Source organism: Lactuca serriola, chromosome 4 (assembly GCF_051521515.1).
Source record: "Lactuca serriola cultivar US96UC23 chromosome 4, Lser_US96UC23_V15, whole genome shotgun sequence".
NCBI classification, from domain to species: Eukaryota; Viridiplantae; Streptophyta; class Magnoliopsida; order Asterales; family Asteraceae; genus Lactuca; species Lactuca serriola.
Genome location: NC_136411.1, coordinates 146,344,198 through 146,368,486, shown reverse-complemented (window position 1 = coordinate 146,368,486; position 24,289 = coordinate 146,344,198). Strand labels below are relative to the sequence as shown.

Sequence of the window (24,289 nt, the reverse complement as noted above, 5' to 3'; positions counted from 1 at the left end):
GCTTAAAACGGGAGGGAAGATCATCGGGTTCAAGTCCCGTGCTCCTATCTACCATGGCTTTGGAATTCTTCTTCAAATTAAATCCGGTAATTACCATTCTCTAATCGTTTCCAATAGAATATGTTACAAAGTCTTTAAGAATATTCAAAACCATTCTGCAAGAATAGTTTATTCTGTAAGAATATTTATTGCTGTATTCTATTATAATGCATTGAATTGTTTAATTTTTGAAAATTGATTATCTTTTCTTTTTGGATTTAGGTTTTGAAGAGGCTAACATTGATGTGGAAAAGGAAGAAAACATATAGAACGAGAGTATATTATACCAGAATGTGTTATGCTACAATGTATAAAGTGTTGCTTAAAAATAATATTCTTTCAGAATAGATTAGTGTTTTTGTTAGATTTTGATGTTTTTTTTTTTTAATTTTTTCTTTCAGAATGTCGTTATTATTCAATAAATCACAATCATACAATGTAATTATTGTTATATTATTAGTTCAAGAATTGATTTGTGTATGCTTTCAGAATGTATTTAGTAGTTTATGGTTGACATTCTGCCATTCTGACAGAATAAAATCGAAAAATATATTTACTAGTTTATGGTTCGCATTCTATCATTCTGACAGAATAAAATCGGATTTTTAAATTTGAATTAATTTAAAATATTCAAATTTTTAAAAAATAAAGGAATTAATCATCCCTAAAAATCCGAAAATTTCCTTTTTTAATATAGGTTAATTGACCAAAATGCCCTTATGTTGAAATTTGTGTGATTATACGGTACATGCTATCATATTCTATTATCATAGACCCTTAGATCATGACATTTGGTTATATTCCATCCGATGGTCCAGATCTGTGCATTCTGGCACACAATAGTTAGTAAAAACAAAATAACCTAACCCTATACATATATATATATATATATATATATATATATATATATATATATATATATATATGTTCAAATATTCTAACTAATTATTGTGCGGATATCGTATGCTATGAGAATTACTAAGAGAATAAGGTGTTTGGCAATGCGAATACGTTCAACCTTACAAAAATATCGTGATTTTCATGCTTACTCACTAATTATTATTTACTTTTGTTCTCACACATCGTTTTTCATTCATTTTCATTATGACAAACATTATGACAGAAATGAGAATAATAATAATAATAAGTGTATAATAACCTTATAGACGATTTAATTAGTGAGAATGAGTGTTAATGACAATAGTTATGTAAGATTGAACGTATTCGCATTACTAAACAACTTATTCTCTTAGTATTTCTCATAGCATACGATATCCGCACAATAATTAGTTAGAATAGAATAACTTAAGCCTATATATATATATATATATATATATATATATATATATATATATATATATATATATATATATATATATATATATATATATATATATATATATATAAGGTGTAAGACCCATGTATTACATGGGTTCATTTAAAAAAAATGACTATGAAATTCTTAACATTTTGAGAAATTTGAATTTATAAGAAAAATTAAAAAAATAATGAATTATTAAAATTAAACCATTTTTTATTTTTTAAATTTAAACTAATAATTTAGATAAATAAACATAGGAAACTAATAACGATTTAGGCTTTGTTTGGCACGCCACAACTAGCTTATTTTTCGAGTTTTTTTTTAAGTTGTCGTGTTTGGTTACTCAAAAAGTGGCTGATAAACTAGCTTTTTGAAAAGCTACTTAGACTAGCTTTTTATGAGCATTTTTAAAATTTTCCAAATACACCCCTTAACTAATTATAGAAACACTTACTCTTAAATATCCTTTTATGTAATTTTATATATTTTAGCTAGTTTTACCAAACGTTATTTTTTATCAGCTAGCTTTTTATTTAGCAGCTAGTTTTTCAGCTAACAGCTACCTTTTCAGCTTGTATGCCAACCATAGCCTTAATTTAGAAATTTAGAAATTAAAAGAAATATCAATTAATGATATTGATATGCATTTATTAGTACATTTATTGCAATTATTACATTTAAATATTAGGTGAAAGTTAATAAAATGGAAAAAACCACAAAATGTCATGAAGAAAAAATTTAATTGAAAAAAACCTCAAAATGACATGTGGTCAAATCAATAAGAGTGTGTCATGTGGCAAAAATATTATTTATTTATTAGGAATGATATATATATATATATATATATATATATATATATATATATATATATATATATATACACACACACACACACACACGAGTTTTAATTCTTTAAATCCATATAAAATGACAATTTTATCTTCTTTTATACATTTTATTATTAATTTATTACTACTAATATTAACTAAAGATTTATTTTAAAATGGGGGTTTCCGGCTACACAACCTCTTTCGATACACAATTTTCACTCGAATTCAACAACTGAAAGATCTAGTATGCTTAAGAGTAATATTAAAGTGATATTACTAATTAACATATGATACAAATAGATCACATTAACAACTTGATACAATTGATTTTTTATTAGAAATTAATTTTAATAAATATTCAATGAACTTTTATAATTAATTGGAGATTATTTTTTTTCATGGAAATTATAATTTTCATTAGCAAGTTACATTACATATTTCATATGGTATAAATTATTAAGTCATGTATAGCATTTTGGACTAGAAAGACTTTTTTTGTCTTTTACCAAAAAGTTAAGGTTTATATTTTATAAAGGGAGTTTATAAAATTTACAAGTGTTGTTTCTTTTTGACTTGTGAAACCATGAATAGAGGAGGGAAGAGAGGGAATCACATTTGCATTTGTTTAATCAAAAGCCTTACCCTAAAAATGCATTCTTAGACATGATCATGAACTAGGGACATGGTTGTTTAAAAAGTGTTAAGACCTTATGGTTAAAGACTTCACTTTATGCATAAACATGAGTCTTTCATGTTTGTCTCTTTTCACTTGCATAAAACCATAACTACATACATGTATACATACTCCCTCACTTTTGATGATCTTATGAAGAACACTTGCTTTCATTTGCTCTCTTGAAGTTCATATTTTGATATAAACTTCAAACTTAAGAGTTTTACAAGACTAGCATCTTAAATCAAGTTGAGTTCTTGTTGGTGTTTCAAAGGTTTCACATTCCCTATAAACTTCCAAGCCTTCCTTAGAGGATTCAAAGTCTACAAAGGTTGTTAAACTCTTCTTCTTCTTTGGTGCTTGTTATTTTTTTCAAACTTTGCAAGAAGATCCATGGTTGGTTATAACTAGTTTATAATTATTCAAAAATACTCAAGTATTCCATTGCTAAAAATCTTGTTTTTGAAACTGATTTTAGAATAAAAAACCCAACAATTGGTATCAAAGTCATCTTTGCAAGTTTGGTTAGATTTTATGATTTTTTGGAATCTTAGTTTTTGGAAAATATGGATAAGTTTTTTTTGTAAGAAAATGAGTTCATACATATTTTCTATGACAACTTTATAATTGTTATTTTTGTTACAAAAGTTTTCATGCATATTTTGTCATTTAAAGTTGTCTTAGAAAAACAAAGGTTGTTTAATGCGTATGTTGATATGTATGATGTGAATAAACTAGCCAATGACCATTGTGTTGTTGTGTTTGTTAAAAAAATGGTTGTAATTGTTTATTTATTCATATTGTATGTAATAATTAAATAGATTAGTTTTCTTGGTTTATTTTTGTAAGTAATAGATTACTTTTTAGAATTAATTTATTTGTATAAAAATGTAACAAGAAATAAAGATGAAGCTATTTTTTGAAGAAAAAAGGGTAATTCGCAAGTAATAAGTGTGCAGTGAAAATAGTGATAGTTTCTATAAACTGTCACTTCCTGCAACACTTTTTGAAAGTGTTGCATGTTTTTGAATTATTACATTCAAGAAGTTTTTTCAACCTTTTGTAAGTAATGAGTGTTTTCTTAAGTGGGAGCTTCTACAACAACATTACTAGAAAACTTTTTGGTCCCTTTAAATATCCTTTTAAGAATAGACTTGACATATTTTGTGTTGGCTCACAAAAATGTCTTTAGTTGGTTATGTTTATGCACATATGTTTTATGCACATGTGTGTTGTTTATTTTTATGTAATTATTATGTGTGGTTGATAAATTAGTTTCACATGCTAAAATAATTTTGAACAAAATAAACATCACATGAATGGTCCGCTCACTCTAACCGTCAGTCTGCAGATGATAAACAATGCTAAGATGCAGCCTCGTACCCAGTTCCTCATGGAACTTCTGCCAAAAAATTATGTAAACCGAACATCCCGATTAGGTACAATGGAGACTGGAATACCATACCGAGCAACGATCTCGTGCATATATAAATCGGCTAATTTCTAATGACTAGAAAATGGACGCTCTTGGTCAGACGGTCCACGATAACCCATATCGTGTCGAATCTCTTAGCCATCCGAGGTAACTTGGTAATAAAACCCATAGTAATATGTTTCCATTTCCACATGGGAACCTCCTATGGCTGCAACTTGCCATGTGGCCTCTGGTACTCGGCCTTGACCATCCGGCAGGTCAAACACCTTTGAACATACCACGCTATATATATATATATGTATGTATATATATATATATATATATATATATATATATATATATATATGTATATCTTCATGCACAAACACCAATAACTAAGCCTCAAATCCCGATACATCTTGGTGGCTCCAGGGTGTATCGAAAACCTGGACTTATATGCCTCCTCCAGCACAGTCTACCTGTTCCCACCAAAATGTAGCACCCAAACCCGTCCATATCGAATCAATAACCCTCGAATGTCAGTCGCAAACCTGTCAATCTCACCCTTGAGTCTTTTCTGCTTCCAATTCTCCTTCTTGACCCCCCAGCCCGAGCCTCACTAATCAAATCAAGAATTAGAGAATCAATTGATATCCTCATACATAGACTCTCAGCTGTAGAACTAGCCGTCTTGAGGCTTAAAGCATCAACAGTCACATTAGCTTTCCTAGGGTGATACAAAATCTCGCAGTCATAATTCGTGACCATGTGTAGATAGTGTTGGATTAGGTGTCTAATCCAATAACTGAATTAGTATAATCTTGAATTATTAGCAAGGTTTAAAGTGCAATTGTTCAATAGTTGAACAAGAAAGAGTCCAACACCTTCCTTGGAAGGAGGTGGATGAAATTAGGGTATTTCAGAGTATCTGAAATATTCGTTGCAAATAAATAGGAAGTTGGATAATTACCAAATTGAATAAATATTATTTTATTGATTTAGGGTTATCTAGGGTTTCCAAGTTGCACTATAAAAGACACCCTTGACCTATAATTTTCAGCCAACTCTTCCTACTCTAGAGATACCCGAAAATTTGACATCCCCTCTCTTGTCTCAAAAGCTTCTTGTTGCTAGTGTTGCGTGTGAACCATTAGAGACAAGACATTTGTGTTTCTAGCTTCCAAGTTATTGAAGAAAGGATTCTTGATTGTTTACCACAACAATCAAAAGGTATGTTTTTCCTTTTCAAATTTCAAAATCACCTAGGGTTAGTGTGTTCTCGTTGCTCAATAGAATGTTACATCAATAGTGTTATGACTTAGATCTTTTAGGTTGCATGTACCCTTAAGTGTTAAGGATTTATCCACGTTAATACATGTAAAACCCATTAGATAGTATACTGGACCCCATACAAATAATGGTGTCAAATCTTGAGAGTGAACATCGTTGCTCCCAACTCCAAATCATGAGTTGGATAATGACCCTTATGCGGCTTCAGCTGCCGAGAAGCATAATCAATAACTCTCCCTCGCTACATCAGCATCGCTTTCAAACCGGTGATGGATGCATCACAATATACAACAAAATCCTCAACACCCTCGGGGAGGGTCAATACTAGAGCCTCACACAACTTCTGTCTCAATTTCTCGAACGTAGCCTGCTGCTCAGGCCCCCAATGGAAATCCACGCCCTTCCTCATCAAACGAGTGAGGGGTAAAACAATCTTGGAGAAGATCCTGAATAAATCTCCAATAATATCCTGCTAAACCTAAGAAACTTGTGATCTCCGAGGGGACTTTGGAACCTCCCATTGCATCATGACCTCGATCTTGGCCGGATCAGCCAAAATACCATCCTGGTCAACGAGATGCCCCAAGAACTGGACCTCTCGTAACCAAAACTCAAACTTAGAAAAGTTGGCATACAACTGTTCTCGACTCAAAACTCCCAGAAGCTCTCAAAGGTGCTCCTCGTGCTGCTTCCTGGTCTTGGAATAATACACTAGGATATCATCGATGAACACAATGATTAATCGATTGAGCATTGGCCGACAAACCTGATTCATTAAGTCCATAAATGTTGTCGTCGCATTGGTGAGCCCAAATGGCATCACCACGAACTCGTAATGACCATAAAGAGTTCGAAACATGGTCTTCTGCACATCCTCCTCTCTAACCCTCATTTGATGATACCCTGACCTCAAATTGATCTTGGAGAACCAAGATGCACCCTGTAACTGATCGAAGAGGTCATTAATCCGTGGAACGGGATAAAGATTCTTCACCGTCAACTTGTTCAACTCCCAGTAATCAACGCACATCCGGTGTGAACCATCCTTCTACTTGATGAATAAAATAGGTGCTCCCCATGGAGAACTACTCGGTCTAATAAACTACTTGCCCAACAGCTCCTGAAGTTGAGAGGACAACTCATGGATCTCCAGTAGTGCCAATTGGTACGGTTCCTTAGCAATTAGGGCCGCACCTGGAACCAAATCGATCCTGAACTCAACCTATCTCTCAGGGGGCACACCAGGTAAATCCTCCAAAAAAACATCAACAAACTCTCTAACATCTGGAACATCCAAAACCGAAGCCTCGGTACCGACCCGTGTGTCAATCACATAGGCAAGATAACCCATACACCCATGTTGTAGATACTGTCGGGCCCTGGCGGCAGAACATAAAGTTGATCCAATCCTGGTACCTTCCCTGTAGATAACCAGTTCTCCCCCCACTTTGGGTTCGAACTATCACTCGCTGACCCTCGCAGTCGATCATAGCCCTAAATCTGATCAACCAATCCATCCCTACTATCACATATACATCCCCCATGGAGATAGGAATCAAATCAATCTGATAAGGCACCCTAAAAATCTCCAGAATACAACCCTGTTAAACGCTCGATGCAGATATCCCGTGTTTGTTGGTCATACAAACCTGCAACGGGCACCCCAAATCTCTAAGAGTCATATCAAAACCCATAATAAAAGACTGAGGTACAAAGGACTGACTCGCACCCGAGTCAAAAAGCACAAGATCAGGCAAGGAATTCACTAAGAAGGTACCTAGCAGAAACATAAACATAAGCATACCATAAAATAAATGATAGAATAATAATAGAAACATATCAGTAATGACGTCCGACACCACTCTGGTCTCCTCTGCAATGAGCTGGAAAGTATGAACTCGAGCCCTCGGGGGCTCTGCCCTACCCTAGCGTCCATCAATGATCCTCAATGTAGCCGATGTTGGATCCTATGTCGGCCTCGCAACAATCATGGAGCAATTAGCCTTCACATGACCCACCTGATCACGGTGATAACAAATACGGGTAATCGGTAATAGGGCCTGCTGTGACATCCCCATTTTCATGGCCAGAAAAGACTGATTTTGTTTATGCTTTATATAAAAATCAGAGTGACTTTTTAAAGAAAGTTTTGCGAAATTTGCTCCTAAAAATATGATAAAGATTTTATCATAGCATTTCCGAAGAAATGTATTTCATTATATTAAAACCTTAGGATGTCATTGTCAATACTGATCAAAAGCATAAACCGAAACAACATAGGCCTTACAACATTTATTTATATCTGTTGCCCTAAAATCCATAAACTCTCATTCAATCATCACATCTATGCTCTTGTGCCACTACCTATAATACAAGAAACTGAGTGGGTCATGCTTGGGAGTCTGGTGAGCACATAAGGTTTTCAATCCACAATAATTAAGTTTATTAGTTTCATCAAATCAATCAACCCAATTACCCATTCCTGTTATCCTCACTTTCTGTCCCTAAAGCATCTAATTCAAGGGACCTAGCCTAAGGATTTTCATCGGGATGGACACTAATGTTAAGGGGATTCCTCAACAATATATGTATGTAAGGCAACCATGAGGGGGATGGAGTACACCGGTGAACACATCGTTCACAAACACCTACAGGTTGTGAGCTTGCTAGCATTCCACTAGACTGTCTAGAATAGTCCGTGGTCGTCATCTAAACTCCGCTAGATGACTAGATCATCGTAAAAATCGAGGCCTCTCATATTTTTATTTCATCACACATCAACAATTTCATCTACCCATGTTCTACCCAAGATATTTGTAGATATAAAATACATATATAGTTTAAATCATTTAAAACATGTATAAATCGTTTATCCAACATAGACATCAGGAACACAAATAATATGCACACATAGCATGTAATTTATATTAAATACTTCATATCCATGTGTAATATGAAAGTAATTATGCACTCAATTGTTAAAGTAATGATGCCCAACTCGGGCAGTGCTACGCTTCTTAATAATCATGTGGAAAACTCACCTCTCAGTCTGAAATGATCGTTGAATAGATGCAGCTCCGAATGTCAGGCCAACTAGTTACCTATACACCAAAAAATGAACAATCTCAAAAACCACTTAAAATACCCAATATACCCTTATGTCAACTTGGTCAAATGTTAAAGTCAACAAACCAGCCGAGTCAACCCAACTGAGTACGATGGGCATTCCCAGTTGAACACGATGCTTACTCGGTCGTTGACAAGATACGAGGGCTTGACCACGTCTGTGCAACGTACCACTTGGTACGCCCAGCGTACGCAACTGGATTCTTTCCCAACTATTAAGTGCTTAATACTTAAGCCCTTACATCCAAATTACATATCCATGGCCCAAATGTTATCCTTGTCCATAAAGTTTCCAACTTTATGGTCTTGCATGGCTATTAAGTGCTAAATACCAAAAACCCCAACATCTTAAGCCATTAAGACAACCAAACTCATGCATGGGAAAGAACTAAGAGTCAAGATCATATTATTATGCTTATTTAGACCTCTCAAAACGTCTAAAAGGACAACCTAAATGGATCGGAGTAACTCATACTCAAAATACGAAACTAATAGGACTAAAAGAGTACAAACTTCATGGCTAAACTAGATCTAATCATAGCGTCATCAAGTTTACAGATTTTTACCTTCAAAGAGTTTGTGATTCTGGATCCAAGGTGCTCCACACTTCTAGGGTGATCTCCTCTTCTTCCTTCCCCCTTCAGGGTTACCAAAACACACACACCAAGCTCAAAAATGGCCTTAAAGGGACTAGGGTTTGCTAGAGGGTTGAAATGGGGTTGGAGGTTGATGAAGAGAAGAGGCATGGGGCCATAAATATGATTAAATAGGGTTTGAACCCTAAAAATTAGGGTTCGGAATCTCACCACATACGCCCAACGTATAATATGTACGCCCACCGTACGTGCCCACGTCCCAAAATTACAAAAATGCCACAATAGGCCATTTTGCAACATTTTTCATACACATGGGATAAAATGCAATACTCATCATACTTAGGGTTAAATTTTGGAATTACCTCAACATCAGGACGTTACAATCATCATCAGACTACTAATCCTAATGAATCGAAAGACTTTTAATTTCATCCTCATGGCATTAATTATCCATAAATTCATTGTTGAGTTCGTATTAAGCAATATGTGAACTTTATTAATCCTAATGATCATAGGAATTAATTCATTCATAGAATGATCATCTAATCATGCACACACATTAAATTTCATCACTGTATTTCCTAACCCTAGGTTTTGATCCAACTCTAGTCATAATTATCAATGATCATGGACAACTATGATTCAAATTAACACAATCAGAATGATTATCTAAACTCTATTAATTCAAGAATAGGGAGTAAAGTAATAATCCTTAACACATGTGGATCTTGCAATAAAACTTTACAAACTAAATTAAATAAGAATAAACCATCCAAGCAACATTTAATCCATAATCTCAAGAATTTATCAAATCATAATCACAAAGCAAAGGGTTTTAGCACCCAAATCAGAAAGTAAACACATATGGAATCACATTGGAATGCTACCCATGATCAGAACAACAAACCAAATAATTTGTGGCATATCTGCTCTATAATCCTTCAGATCTTTGCTCCGTATCAGCTTAACGGCCATCCAACCACTTTCTAGACCCTGAAAACGTCTCTTCTGGTGTTTATAATCATAAGTAACGAATTAGGGTTGAAGATATATCATTAGGGGTAATTTTCAACTCTATTTATAGCTTATAATTGTTCACTACGTTGTGGTTGACCACCACCATGTCGTGGTCCTCGTCGAAATCCCGTATTCTCAAAGTTTGCTCAACGATCGTGAAGATTCCATTTAACACATCGTGGTAAGTGGGAATCAACATTTTCTCAAAACATAAAAGTCATCCGAAATTGTGTATAGTTTTCATAACATTTTGAATCTTGTCAATCAGAGTTATGAGTCATGAGATATGGCCAAACCACTGCGAGGGGTCAAGTTGTCCAACAACATCCTTTTTGCGTCTTTTTAGCTCCTTTCTCCTCCTTTTGCATTCCAGCTCCCATTTTAACTGTAGTTGAGCATTTCAAAGCATATTAAGTATATTTTAGTTCTAAATAACATAAAAACAAAGTAATAAAATAATAATAAAACGTCATAGAAATATGCAGAAAATAGACGTTATCACTTATAGATAGGGTTGCCGAGTTAGAAAAGATTTCTCCTGATGCTGATATGGTTTCTCAAGCCAAGATGTAAAAGGTAAGGGGTGAACTGTCCATTGTGCAAAATGACAATTTTTCTTTGGAGAATAGGCTAGCTGGTTATCAGGATGAAGTTTCTGTTGGGTTATAAGCAAAACATCAATCCTATGGTGCACACGCAAACCCTAAAGCTTTGGATCTAGGTTTTTCAATTTGTACATGCAATAATCTTCCAAAGCATATAAACCCTGGATTTAGCATATCAAAATCGAAATCCACATAAAAAACTAGTAAGAATGTTACCTTTGATTGTAGCTTGATGATATTGAGCTTATGAGAACCTAGCACCTCAAATATGATGCCTCCAATGGATCACAAACACCAAAACAATTGGAGAATCTTAGAGAGAGAGAGGAGAGGTAATTTTTGACTCAATGAATCCTTCTAGGGTTGTGGTAGCCGAAATTGTGAAGCCAGGGGGTTCCTTATATAGGTGAGCTACTAGGGTTTTAGTCAAAACCCTAATTAGATTGCTTAGGCGTTAAGCAGTCCAAAGGATCCTTCGAGAAGGCCTCCTATGGACGATTTCTATGTGGGCTTCCCCATAGAATTCGTCTATCCCTTCTTTAGGGTTCCTCGGCCCATATTGCAATTATCACATCATGACAATATCAGTCCTCTTATACTTAATTAATATCTTTTAACCACAAAAATAATTTTAAATTAATTCTTGACCAATATTAATTAAATAATATGATTTCTCTATTAATATATTATTCATATAATATATTAATAAACCATAATAACCTCTTTCTCCATTATTCATCCAATCAAGTCGCTTTGGTGAAGGCAACCCAAAAGGACCATGCTACAACCGGGTCAAGTACATACCAAATATAGTTATGGCTTAGACACCTAATCCAGCAGTCTCCCACTTGGATAAGTCTAATAACTATAAATGCAAGTACGACTTCAAAATCGTATTACCAATTGTAGCTCTCAAAAGCCGCTGTCAAACTCTGACACGTCCTTTAGATAAGGGATCGTATAGTCCTCTGTTCTTAAGATATCTTGTGGACAATTACATGGAACATAGTCATACTTATTATCCAGGAGTTTGTTTCTCAATCTCTGATTCGTCTAACATAGAACTTAATTGAACACATCAATTTAGTCATGACCGGGCCTGACACATAAGTCAAACCAAATCATCGAGGGGCCCACGATATCAGTTTTACCCTCGTAGTATAAAAGGAACAGATAAACTTCGACTTATATTCTTGTACTATTTACTCATCAAATTGTACACCACAATGCATTTTATAACATCAAATTACTGATGCGTTTACGAATTATCAATGCACAACCGACCGGTAAACACCAACTAATATATCTAGGTTTAAAGACTATATGATATTATCATCTAACAATCACTCGTGATTTAAAATTCCATGAAGTGATTCATGTGAGTGTAGGTTTAATCCAATACTTAAATCATATTTCATAAGAACTCATGAACGTTGCAACAAACATTTGCTATGTCTAAACACTTAGACAATCTACAAGCCAATTCATGACAGTATTCTTTCATACTTACTTCCAACGTATGATCGACTGTGGATTGTTTAGATAATCTTATTATTTAGGAAGTCAAAACATGCAAAGTGAAACAATAGTAAATAATTGACATAAAACAGTAACATTACTTATAAATAAAACACCTTTATTTAATCATCAAAATGTTAATTACAATTTATCTATTACAAGTTTCTAAGGCTATGTAATCACTAAAACTAAAATCGTCCTTCAGCCCAATGTTCCTAGCATGCTGCAAGTGCTTAACCCTACTCAGTCCCTTCGTAAGGGGATCTGCTGAGTTCTCTTCTGAAGATACCCTCTTCACTACGAGGAGTCCTTCTTCTTCTGATGTCTAAATGAAATGATATTTTCTGTCGATATGCTTGGATCTGCCATGATCCCTCGGTTCCTTGGATAAGACAACCACACCTTTGTTATCACAGAAAATCTCCATAGGCACCTTTATGGCAGGTACAACTCCAAGGTCTCCAATGAAGTTCCTTAGCCATATTGCCTCCTTTGGCGCTTCGCTCGCTGCTATGTACTCTGATTCGCATGTTGAATCATCTCCGGTCTCCTGCTTGGAACTTTTCTAAGTCATAGCTCCTCCATTCAGGGTAAAGACCCAGTCCGACTGCGAGCGGAAATTGTCCCGGTCAGTCTGAAAACTAACATCATTATACTCTCACATCTCAAGTCATTACTCCCACCGAGGACAAGAAACCATTCCTTAGTCCTCCGAAGGTACTTAAGAATATTCTTCAATGTGGTCTAATGTGCTCTACTAGGGTTCCCTTGATATCTGCTGACCATGCTCAAAGCGAAGGCCACATCAGGGCGAGTATATGTCATAGCATACATGATTGAGCCAACTACAGAAGCATAAGGTACTCTGCTCATCTCTTCTATCTCGGCATCGGTACTCGGGCTTTGAGTCTTATTCAACTTGGTATTGCTTTGGATTAGTAACTCCCTTTTCTTGGAATTCTCCATGATAAAACGTTTCAACACTTTATCCAAGTAAGTACTTTGACTAAGTCCTATTAGTCTTTTACTCCTATTCCTCAATATCCTTATCCCAAGAATATAAGCAGCTTCTCCGAGGTCCTTCATAGCGAAGCACTTCCCAAGCCAGGACTTAACCACCTACAAGGTTGGGACGTCGTTTCCTATGAGTAGTATGTTTTCCACATACAAAACGAGAAAGCTAACTATACTCCCACTGGCTTTGACTTATACACAGGACTCATCCTCGCTTCTCGAAAAGCTAAACTCTTTGACTTTCTAATCAAAACAAATATTCAATCTGTGAGATGCTTGTTTAAATCCATAAATGGATTTCTCAAGCTTACACACTCTATTAGGGTGCTCTGCACTGACAAAACCCTCTGGCTGACTCATGTAAACATCTTCAGCCAACTTCCCATTAAGGAAAGCGGTTTTGACATCCATTTTCCATATTTCATATTTATGAAATGCAGCTATGGCTAGCATAACCCTTATATATTTAATCTTCGCAACTGGTGAGAAGGTCTCATCATAGTCAACTCCGGAAGTTAGAGTAAATCCCTTCACAGCCAATCGCGCCTTATATGTTTGTACTTTCCCATCCATGTCGGTCTTCTTCTTGAAGATCCATTTGCACCCGACATCTTACGACCTGGCACATTGTCAACCAAGTTCCAAACTTGATTGTCACACATGGACTGAATCTCACTGTCCATAGCCTCTTTCCATTTTGCAGACTCCGGGCCTGCCATGGCTTCCTTGTAGTTGTTAGGTTCATCCACATTTATTAGTGTACTATCACTAATAAACGTAACACCCTAAATAGTTATATGGAATCCATATAATACGGGTGGAGCACTAACTCTACCGGAACGCCTCAGAGGTAAGGACTCGTCAATTGGTTCCACAGGAGTTTCCTCCTTGGGTTGATCTCCAGTGTTAGAGGTTCCTTCATCGCTTGATTCTTGAAGCTCTTCAAGATCAATTTGCCTCCCACTGTCCTCTTGGCATAGGAGTTCTCGCTCTTGGAAAACCCCTCTCCTCGCAACGAAGACAACAATGTCACTCGGTATATAGAAGAGATACCCAAAGGACTTCTGCAGATAGCCGATGAAAATACACCACTCACTATGAGGTTCAAGCTTGTCGTGAGTCTCTCGTCTTACGAAAGCCTCGCAACTCCAAACTTTGATATGTGCCAACGAGGGAGCTTTCCCTGTCCACATCTCGTGAGGTGTTTTGGTAACCTTCTTAGTCGGGACTAGATTAAGGAGATGGGCGGCAGTCTCTAAGGTATACCCCCAAAATGAGATAGGTAATGAAGCCCGACTCATCATGGAACGAACTATATCCAACAAGGTTCGATTGCGCCTCTCAGCTACACCATTCAACTGTGGTGTCCTGGGTGGCGTCAATTGCAAAACAATTCCGCATTCCTTGAGGTAGTCGTGGAATTCAATACTAAGGTACTCACCTCCTCGATCGAATCGAAGCATCTTAATTTTCCTGCCCAGCTGATTCTCTACTTCTTTCTTAAACTCTTTGAACATTTCAAAGGTTTCTGACTTATACTTGATTAATTAGATATACCCTTATCTGCTATAATCATCGGTGAAAGTCACATAGAAGTGGTTCGCATCCCTTGTGGTGGATCTAAATGGCCCACATACATCGGTATGTATGAGATCCAATAAACCCTCACCCTTTTCACAAGTACCAGTGAAGGGCGACTTGGTCATCTTTCCAAGTAAACAAGACTCGCATGTGTCATCGTCCTTAAGGTCGAATGACTCCAACACTCCATCCTGTTGAAGTTGGGCTATGCGCTTCTTGTTGACATGTCCAATACGACAATGCCACAAGCATGCTTTATCCAAGCCATTGGAAGAATCGATATGCAACACATCATTTCCTAAGTTGTCTATAACCATCACAGTTTTATATATTCCATTAAAAGGCAATGCTTCAAAATAGAAAGTACCATTAAAGAAAGCATTAATAGAACCATTTTCATTATTAAACGAAAATCTAAAACCTTGTTTATACAAACCATGAAAAGAAATAATGTTTCGTGTAATTTCTAAAGAGTAGCAACAATTATTCAAATCTAGACCTAACCAACTACTAAGCACTAAAGAGTAAACTCCAATCTTGGTGACAAGTGATGCTTTCCTATTCCTTATGATCAAGTTTATCTTCCCATGATCGACATCCATACTTCTTCTTAGACCCTGCAAATCAGAACAGATGTGAAAACCACATCCTGTATCGAGGACCCAAGACATAGCATGTGATGAGTTATTATATTGAATAGTATAAATACCTGCGAAGGTGGGCTTTATCTTCCCATCCTTGATGTCATGCAGGCACTTCAGGCAACTTCGTTTCCAATGCCCTTTGTCGTGGCAGTGGAAGCACTCTGCATCCTTCAGGTTGGAAGAGGGAGCAGCAAGACCGGCTTTGGTTCCACTAGAAGAGGTACCATCATGAGACTTTGCCTTGTGGCTCTTAGAAGGAGCCTTCCTCTTCTTTCCATTTCCTTGGCCAACAGCCAAAACAGGGGCAACAGTAGCAGGAGTAGATGCAATAGATTTTCCTTTCAGACTACTCTCAGTAGTCCTTAAGAGGCCTTGAAGCTTGCTTAGAGTGACCTCCTCCTTGTTCATGTGATAGGTCATACGAAATTGCTTGTCGCAAAGAGTCAAGGAGTGTAGAATGATATTTATGGCCAGCTCCTCATCGAAGTTGACATTCAACTTCAGCAAGCGGTCCACATGTCTCTGCATTTTCTGCAAGTGGGCCGTGATGAACTCTTCATCCTTTATTTTGGTAGTGATCATCGCAATGATGATCTTATACCGTTCCTGCCTGGCACTTTGATGGTACCTTTCCATCAAATCTTGGTGCATCTCGTATGGATAGTAGTCCTCATAGGACTTTGGAGTTCAGTAGTCATTGTTGCGAGCATGATGCAATGAACCTTCGTAGCATCTCGCTCATGAGTTTCATAGGCAGAAATTTCGAGGGTGGCAGTGTTCACATTAACCTCCTTCAGCTCCTTGCCGAGAACATACTCTTTGTCCTCGTAACGGGTGGCCATGCGAATATTGCGGATCCAATCATTAAAATTGGACCCATCGAATATCACCCTCCCACACAAGTTCATGAGTAGAATGAGCCGGAAGGGGTCGATCCGGAAGCGTTGTTGTTGTTTTAAGTAGACATCTGAAATAGGAAAAGGGCAAAGTTTTAGATTAGATAAGAATCCCCAATTAAATACCCAAATGATAAATTAGGGTAGGACCCAACACAATTATTTACAATTCAGAAGAGGGATGCCGTAATCTAATTGCAAATAATTTGAAAGTAGGTAAAAGACGATTTATCAATTTCCACAATGAAAAACGAAAAATGATAATTAAGTTTTAAAAGAATTGAAATTCCTAGATCTTTTGAGATTCATTGAACTTTTCAATGGCATGTTTAAATCTCGATATGCCCTTCAAGTTTGCGACTGGGATAGCGAGGATCACAAACAAGATGTGAATAACCATGCAAATGTACTTGGTACAATCGATGCCATTTACCACCTAATCAATGTGCCGGTTAGCCACACACGCTCCATTGATCTACGATAAACATCGAGCTACTCTTTGCCACCTTTGCTAGTCCCAAATTAGTGTGTCGGTTATCCACGCACGCTCCACTAACGACTTGGCAGGGTGCAAAGTGTAATTTCATGGAATAACATCATTTCACATTTTTTCCTAAAGTAACTAAGACTGGGAATTTTATAAAAAACATTTAGTTACTTTATTAATCATTATACTTATTAACGAGGAATTAGTTGCCATATCCTACCCGTTCGGCTAACGGCCCTCTACCAATCAAGGAAGCGGTGGGTGAGAGTGGACACTCATTAAACTGCATTTTATAAGCATCAACCTTATACCCCCTTATAGATCGGCTTCGTGAATGAGGCCTACTAACGGTAAGACTAGCTTTATCTTATACATATATATAATTATTAATCTTATAATATTATAATAGTATAAGGGTTGAATTTTAAACTTGTAAAATTCTAGGGTTTAGAACTTTTAACTAAAAATTTAAATCCCAAAACTTGAGGGCAAGTTTTGAAACTTTTCAAAACATCTTTTTGATCAAATTTGGAAATAATTAATTAATCATATTATTAATATTTATCACATAATTTGACCTAATCTATTTTCTTGACAAGATAATTCAAATCAAAATACGAATAATTAATCTTTATCATATAAAACAAGTAATTATCTTATTTATGGCAATTATCTTTGAATTGCATTAGGATAATCTATACCATATTGAAAAAATCAGATTTTATCAGCCAAAAACATTTTTGGTAATTATCTTAATTTAGTTTCAGTCAAAATCCCGAAAATTGCACTCTGACCCGCCACCACGTCGTGGCAATATATGCCACGTCGTGGTCACCAAGCAGAAGCAAAAAAACGAAGAACTTTTTGCTTTAAACGATTAAGCTATTCATCAAATACAAAAGAAAACCAGCCTATGCTCCGATACCACTATTGGGTTATAAGCAAAACATCAATCCTATGGAGCACATGCAAACCCTAAAGCTTTGGATCTAGGTTTTTCTATTTGTACATGCAATAATCTTCCAAAGCTTATAAACCCTAGATCTAGCATATCAAAATCGAAATCCACATAAATAAATTAGTAAGAATGTTACCTTTGGTTGTAGCTTGATGATCTTCAGCTTATGAGAACCTAGCACCTCAAATGTGATGCCTCTAATGGATCATAAACACCAAAACAATTGGAGAATCTTAGAGAGAGAGAGGGAAGAGGTAATTTTCGGCTCAATGAATCCTTCTAGGGTTGTGGTAGCCAAAATTATGAAGCCAAGGGGTTCCTTATATAGGTGAGCTGCTAAGGTTTCAGTCAAAACCCTCATTAGATTGCTTAGGCCTTAAGCAGTCCACAAGATCCTTCCAGAAGGCCTCCTATGGACGATTTCTATGTGGGCTTTCCCATAGAATTCGTTCATCCCTTCTTTAGGGTTCATCAACCCATATTGCAATTATCACATAATTACAATATCAGTCCTCTTATATTTAATTAATCTCTTTTGACTACAAAATTAATTCTAAATTAATTATTGACCAATATTAATTAAATAATATGATTTCTCTTTTAATATATTATTCATATAATATATTAATAAACCATAATAATCTCTTTCTCCATTATTCATCCAATCAAGTTGCTTTGGTGAAGGCAACCCAAAAGGACCATGCTATAACTGGGTCAAGTACATACCAAATATAGTTATGGCTTAGACACATAATCCAACAGTTTCGACGCTAAAGGCTACAATGGCATCCCTTGAATTGGAAAATGTTGGTTTGGTGGACAAAATAGCTATGTTGGAGCATGGCGTGAAAAATTTAAAAGTTTATTTGAATGACTCTGTTCTTCAAAACACAGATTTACAGGAAAGTGTAGTTGGACTAGAGAGTAGGGTACACAAATCCGATGAGGATATATCTTGGGTATTATCATGTGGAATCGCGAAGTTGGTGGATAAACTCATTGCTGAGTCATCCTTTTTTTAAGCTAACGGTGATCTTCAAAGTGTTTGTGTTGATTTTGGCAGGAGAACTGGTTGTGAGATGACGAACACAGAGCATAACTTAGGACTGAGCGAGATTGATATTCCGTTGTATGATCCTACTCGTTTGCAAAAAGTGGAGGATACGTTTTTTGCTTTATTTTGTTGTGATTATTTGGTTGAATTTGGTTTTCCTTTGTCGAATGTTAAGCAGTTACATGCATTGGTGGTCCCAACTAACAACATGATGTCTACAAGCGGTTTTGGTGCAGGTGTTGGTGGGCTTTTTGCTCTAGATATTGATACTTTATGTTGTTTGGTGACAATTTGTTCCTTATGTTAGACCTTGTTGCAACAAATTGGTGGTGTTTTAGTCGTATGATCGTTCTTCTTACATGGCCTGCTTGGTGATATTTTCCTTCATATATGTCCTAGGTATGCGATGTTGGTTGGGGTTGGTTCTTGACCTTCTTGTTAATTTTGTGGAGTAACTAATATTTTAAAAGGATGTCAATTGTGTCCCCCCTTTTTGTTGTTATGATGCGCGTGTCGTTTCCTTATTGTGTTTTGGGAAGATATAAGCTCTTAGTCTAAGCAGATAAATTAGGTCGTGATTTTTGGCTTCATCCTCTAGAAAGATGTAATTGATTGAGCAAGCCACTTTATTTAGGGGGAATAAGGATATTCTTTTGATAATCAAGTAACCTCGGTCGATGTGTTAAACTTCGAATTTTAGAAAGATGTAGTCGGCTGACCGAACTACATTATTTAATAAGAATAAAGATATTCTTAGGCTAAATAGGCAGCCTAGGTCAAAGTTTTGAATTTCGACCTTTGGAGAGATGTAGTTGGCTGACTGAGCTATAATATTTAATAAGAATAAAGATATTCTTAGGCTAAGTAGGTAGCCTAGGTCCGAGTTTTAAACTTCGGCCTTTAGAAAGATGTAGTTGACTGATCGAGCTACATTATTTAAATACGAATAAAGATATTCTTAGGCTAAGTAGGTAGCCTAGGTCGGAGTTTTGAACTTCGACCTTTAAAAAGATGTAATCGGCTGACCGAGCTACATTATTTAAATAAGAATAAAGATATTCTTCGGCTAAAAAGGTAACCTAGGTCGGAGTTTTGAACTTCGACGTTAAAAAGATGTAGTTGACCAAGCTACATTATTAAAATAAAAATACATATATTCTTAGTTTCTCATAATTGCCTTCATTTTATTTATCGTGAAACGACATTAATGACTTTCACCAAGTTTCCTACCACATGCTCTTGATAGGTTGATGCCTTTTTCACAACTCACCTGGTATACCCGTCCTTTGCTTTCTAGTTTCTATTCTCCGTCAAGGGTTGGTTGTGGGTCGTGTTGCTTCTCTCCTTTCAGTTCTGGCTTTCTTTACTCCCCATTTTGGCAACCCTACTAGTGAATGCAATATTTCAATGGGGTCAAGCTTTGTGTTTGTCCGGTAAGTCCCTCAAAACTTTTTATGGGGCCGCATTCACAAGGATTTTGGCCGCCTTCACAAGGTTTTTGGCAACAAGCCTATTGATCTATCAAGGACATAGCGCTCTCAATCTTTCTTTTAGATGTCTTATAGAATCAAAACCGGACTTGCTTAAATTAGACCAATTGATGTTGTACCCATTAGATGAATGTCTTTGTAATTTTTTATTTTACTTTCGTATTGTAATTTAATTGCTTGTTGCTATTTTTTTTGTTAATAATTTTTACGGCCGTTCAAAAAAAAATCCTTCAAGCTTCAACCTACAATTGGTTACATGTTTCCCGTTAAAAACAATATTAATCTATAGTTCAGTATGCATAATACAATTTTAAAATTCACATCATAGATCTTTCTTTAAACTATAGTTGCAATAATAAATGCCATATGCTCATATCGTGATCACTATATTAAAATAATATTATAACTAATAATTTTGATTCATGATTGCAATACGTATGCTTTAGATACCTGAATTTAACAAATTATACACATGATCGTTGAAACCATCTCTAGTTTTTCACACCAAAACTCCAAGAACATGCAAAGTAATCATCTAATCTAATAAGATACGTATTTAACCTACAACAGAGGATGCTTTATAAGGACGAATCTTTACCATAAACTCATAAAGCAACCAGCTTTGTTTAAATGACAAAAGGAAACAAACACAAGATCCTGATTCCCACATCTTGATGCACTTATCAGACAACATAAAGAATAAATCAAATTTCCACTAAATATACGATTCCACAAAGAAATTAAGCTTAGTTTAATCTATATCTCAAGTATGGCTATGGAACAGACGTATGATATAACTTAACATCTCATGATTCATGAACATATACGTAATAAGCTAAACTCCTGAAGAAATGGAGAAAGTAAAAGGGTATTGATGTACTTCATTCAATGGTACAGTGGTAACATTTTCTTCTACAGAAAAACAAGAAACATCTTCTTCAGACCAACAATGGAGTTCATCTTCAGAAAAATAACTCAACCCATCTGAAAACGACAACATACTCATCTCATCATCATCATCATCATCATCGTTTTCAGAAATGACAGATGAACAAATGGCATTTATGTCCAAAACTTCACCCAACTCTTCAACTGTATCATCATCTTCTTCATTATCATCACCGACTCCTTCCAGAAATGGATGAGCTAAAAGCATCTCAGCCGTCCATCTAAAACAAGCTTTCCTCGAGAAACAACTCTTCAAGAAACTTCTCCCTTCTCTTGATATACTGCTCGGAATTGAAGGTGATTCGTCGTTGTTGTTTTCCATTTTCGAGTTCCATGGAGGTTTTCCGGTGAACATCTCCAGTACGACGCACCCAAATGCCCAGATATCAGACGGAGCTTCTTGGACGCCGTCGGTTTGAAGTTCCGGTGAAAAATATATCGGGGTGCCTCTCTGATAACGGACGACTTTGCTTTTCTTGCTCTGTTTTGCCCTTTTTGCTAACCCCAGATCGCCAATTTTAGCCGTGAAATCACCATTAGAGGAACTACCGATGAGTAGAATGTTTTCAGGTTTTAAATCGCAGTGGACATACCCGTTATGATGTATATGACGTAATCCATGAAGAATTGACCTAGTATGACGTTTGACATCCGATTCCGGCAACCCATTTTGACCGGATTTTTTGATGAGATCAGCTAGGGTTCCTCCGGAGCCATACTCCAGCAGCAAATTGTACACCATTTGTCCATTCTCTCCGGTTGTAATCTCTTCCCCAAAACATCTGATCACATTACGACACCCTCTCAGATTATTCAAAACCTCTCTCTCGTTTTGAATTGAAGAAGAAACAGAGACCTCAGCCGATTTCACAGCCATAATTGGTGGGTAAGAGCTGTATCTCGATTTGGGTTTCTTCAAATTCGCAAGAAATACAGACCCAAAACACCCTTTACCAATCAAACAACCTCTAAACCATGCCATTCCATCGCCATACTTGCTCTGTTCAAGCACCTCATGTTCTTGCTTCCTTCTCTTTCTTTCATCGTTCACGACCCAACTCTCGGAACTGATTAAACTCCTCTTTTTCTCATTCCCTTTCTTCAAAACCAAATCCATTCCCAAATGCTGTAGGTCTTTTAGGTAACTTGATCACGAAAGATAGGTCGACAGATTAGCATTAGCAAAAATAACAAAAACACTGACTACTTTCTCTTGAAAAGATTGAGCAATCTTTTCCCCTTTCTTCTAGGTTGTCAAGAATTTCAAGAAGTGAGAGTATATTTGACGAATTTAGGGTGAAAGAGGGTTATGAGATGAATGAATGAAAAATAAAAAATTAGGGTTTACGAGCGTGGGGTTGTGAAACTTCGTTGTTTCCATGAGTTTCTAATTTTAGGCATGGGATTGGCAAACAAGCAGCCGCGTTTTCGTTGGAGTTGAAAAGGTAGGACATACATAGGACACCACAATTTTTCTTTTTAACGGAATAACTGTCACCCTTTGTCTTCGTTTCCCTTTTCAACTAAAATACATAAATTCCAAATAAGAATAATAATAATAATAAAGAGGTATTAGAGTTTTTCTTATGATTAAACTACTGACGTTATGTATTTCAAAAAAGTTTGTTAAACAGATGAAATAATAAACATATACTGTATTGCTTTTATTGTTAGTCCTTAAGCAAAGTGATATTTGTATGAGTAATGAATTTCAAACATGCTACATTTACAGTGTATTACTACGAAATGAATGTTTTCTATTAATTATAATTAATGACTCGTTTAACTAAAACATTTCGAATATCTTTAACTCTACATGTCCTTGTAGGAACATGCGTATTAAATAGTAAGATTGCAACTAACTAAAGATTGTTTGAATAGATTTGTATAAAATTGTTGAAAAAAATGTGTTGGTTGGATTATATTGTTCAATTATGTATTAGTTTATTGTTTTATTCCTATGAAATCTATTTGTTTTTTTGTTTTTAAATCTTATTTTCCGAATTAGTTGTTGTACATTTGGTTGACTGAACCGCATTGTATTTGGTTCTTATCATCAACAGTTTACACTTAGCTATTCATGTGTTGAAATTGTTAGAATATAAAATTGATTATTTGTATTTAATACTTATGTAAAGTATCTTTGTAAAATTAGAGATAATTGTGCATTAGTAGGTTTCCTTGATTTGAGGATCGTTTCCATTTTGAATCGATGCCTTCTGTTGTATATATTCACGCTTATGATGAATGAAAGGGGCAAGGGAAAACTTTCAACTTACATGGTATCAGAGCCAGACTCTCCAAAATCCCCCAAATCATCTCGTCCTTCTTAATCTTCTTAATCTTCTTCTTCTTCTTCTTCTTCTTCTTCTTCTTCTTCTTTTAAGATGTCTCCCTCTATTCACCATGCTCTCACAATTTCAAATATTAAGAATCATATCTCCATTACCTTGGAGATGGAAAATGTTCAGTCCTCTACATGGGTTGAAATGTTCAAAATCCATTCCCGCTCCCACAAAATGTACCACCACATCATCAAACCTGAAGCATGTAACGAAAAAGTGCCAACAACAAATGAAGAAAAAGAATTGTAGCTTACCCTTGATGCAACTGTCCTTCAATTGATATATGCAACATTTTCCAATGATTTGTTGCACACAATTCTTAAACCAGATTCAACTGCCATGGAAGCTTGGAACCGTTTTTGGAAATTTTTCAAGATAACAAGTATTCACGTGTTGTGACTCTGGAACAGGAGTTCTCTCATACTCACATGGAAGATTTTCCA

The 24,289-nt window shown here is 35.9% G+C and overlaps 1 pseudogene; it reads right to left on the bottom strand.

Annotated features, from left to right (window-relative positions):
• Nucleotides 1-21,280: 21,280 nt before the first annotated feature.
• LOC145102708 (mitogen-activated protein kinase kinase kinase 20 pseudogene) lies at nt 21,281-22,916 on the bottom strand (annotated as a pseudogene).
• Between the last annotated feature and the right edge of the window lie 1,373 nt (nt 22,917-24,289).